The sequence below is a fragment of the Nicotiana attenuata genome, unplaced genomic scaffold (genome assembly GCF_001879085.1).
Source record: "Nicotiana attenuata strain UT unplaced genomic scaffold, NIATTr2, whole genome shotgun sequence".
Taxonomy (NCBI): Eukaryota; Viridiplantae; Streptophyta; class Magnoliopsida; order Solanales; family Solanaceae; genus Nicotiana; species Nicotiana attenuata.
The window spans coordinates 98,439-100,246 of record NW_017673298.1 but is presented as its reverse complement, the minus strand read 5'-3'; the positions used below and the strand labels follow the sequence as shown (position 1 = coordinate 100,246).

Sequence of the window (1,808 nt, the reverse complement as noted above, 5' to 3'; positions counted from 1 at the left end):
CCGACCGGTACAATTCACAAAGAAATCTGATAGTTAAGTGAAAAGAAAATGACTCGAGCCTATTAAAAAGGGAAGGCACAGGCGATTGTGTTTCAAGAGTATGATTATTCTATTAGATCTGCTTGATATTACTTCGGTCAATGAATGGGCTATGGGTCAAGTATGATTGAAGACCTACGTGAGATCTCAAACAGGCTGGGTAGAGCAGACATGGGCTAAGCGTGAAGCCCAAAGCATTAAGCTTTGCATATAAAAAGGTTCATCACTAAGTTAATAAGTAAAATACTGCAGGGATGAATAATGTCCAAATGGGCTTTCATGTGAAGCCCAGTCATATGAGATCTTCCAGTTTCTGACTTCCATTTGAAGTCTGGGCCTTGCAGCTGTAAAGTCCAAGTAATTACAGCCTTAGACAACGGCTCACCTATGCTTGTGATAAACTATATTCAATTAAAGTAAAACATTTGGGCTTCTGAAATGAGCCCCAGCTACAGGAAAATAAACCATTGCAAACATAATTCTCAATTTACAACTTAATTAAATACAGAGAAAAATGGCAGTTTAAATCACACAATCGACTAATCATGGCATGAGTTACATATTTCACTAATGTAATCTTAAATCTACGCTTTCCTTGTTTGAAATTTCATGACAGAATCTAACTTTAGTTGCATGGCTCTCCTTCCTTTGAATCAAACACCTAACTTACAAGGGGATAGCCACTGGGCTGCCCTTGTAAAATCAAATTGGCTATATCAACAATTGCACAAACAACACATTGAAGCAAATAACTACAGTTACCATCACGTTAGGCATGAATGATCATTTCAAAAGGTGAATCATTGTTAATAATAAGCTAATTAAATTAGCATTTAAGCTAATAGCACCAGAAACTAATCAGGGGAGGAAATTTAGGCAAGTTCAACAACTGGCATGTTAGATTTATGACACCAAACACAAATAGAACATAAATAATTCAGAACTCTTTCTTCAACTCAAAATAAAACCAAAGCAAATACAAATCTACATACCTAAAGGAAGCAGCAATCTCACACAGCCAAATAAAGGCTTTGAGAAGAATCAGTTAAGGAAGAAAAATGAAAAAGAGATGATATCAAATCCAGCAAGCAGAGGCAACAGATTCTAATCCAGCAAAACAGCAATTCTAATAGCTTGAAAGTCCTTTGAAATTCCAGAAAAAATCAATCGAATATGCTAGAATTCGAAAATAGCTTTTGTATCTCCTTTTACCTCAGTTGTTGTTGCTTTTCTCCTGAAATTTTTGAGTTCAGATCTAGAATCCTAGGATTTTCAGCAGCTGTGGCTTAGTGCATCTCTAGGTCTAGCAAAATGAGTGAGAAAGAGTCTTTTAATAACAGATTTTTCGGGCAACAAAACCTGATTTTTCAAATTCATTTCCACCCCTCTCCAATTCAGTTTTTGTTCACTTAAAACCCCAACATTTTACCTATTTGGCTACTCAGCCCTTTTTTCCCCTTCTTAGAATCCTCCAAATCAGTTATAAGATTTCCTAAGTTAATTCTCTTAAGTACCCCCCCGTCCCTGTTATTTACCCCTTTCTTTATTTCTTTTACTCTTTTCTTTTACCCTTTTGCTTCTACTTCTATCAGGCTTCTAAAGGGTGTCATGACCCAAAAATTCACTAAGGGCCGTGATGGCGCCGGACACCGCTGTCAGGCAAGCCAACCAATTACTTAATTAAACTCCAATTTTAACAATTTTAAAAACCAAGATTTTCCTTTAAATTTCATAAGTAAAAAGATAACTGCTTCAATTCAAATTAAATA

At 35.9% G+C, this 1,808-nt stretch overlaps 1 long non-coding RNA gene across 2 annotated transcripts; it reads right to left on the bottom strand.

The window, feature by feature from the left end:
- Window positions 1–489: 489 nt before the first annotated feature.
- LOC109215980 lies at window positions 490–1,455 on the bottom strand. 2 transcript variants are annotated; one of them, XR_002066438.1, is made up of 2 exons: window positions 1,032–1,455; window positions 490–732 (listed from the first exon to the last, which is right to left on the bottom strand). It is a non-coding gene; the product is annotated as an uncharacterized LOC109215980 (long non-coding RNA). The 2 variants fall into 2 exon arrangements; XR_002066437.1 differs by having other exon boundaries at window positions 490–727; window positions 1,032–1,454.
- Window positions 1,456–1,808: the final 353 nt, after the last annotated feature.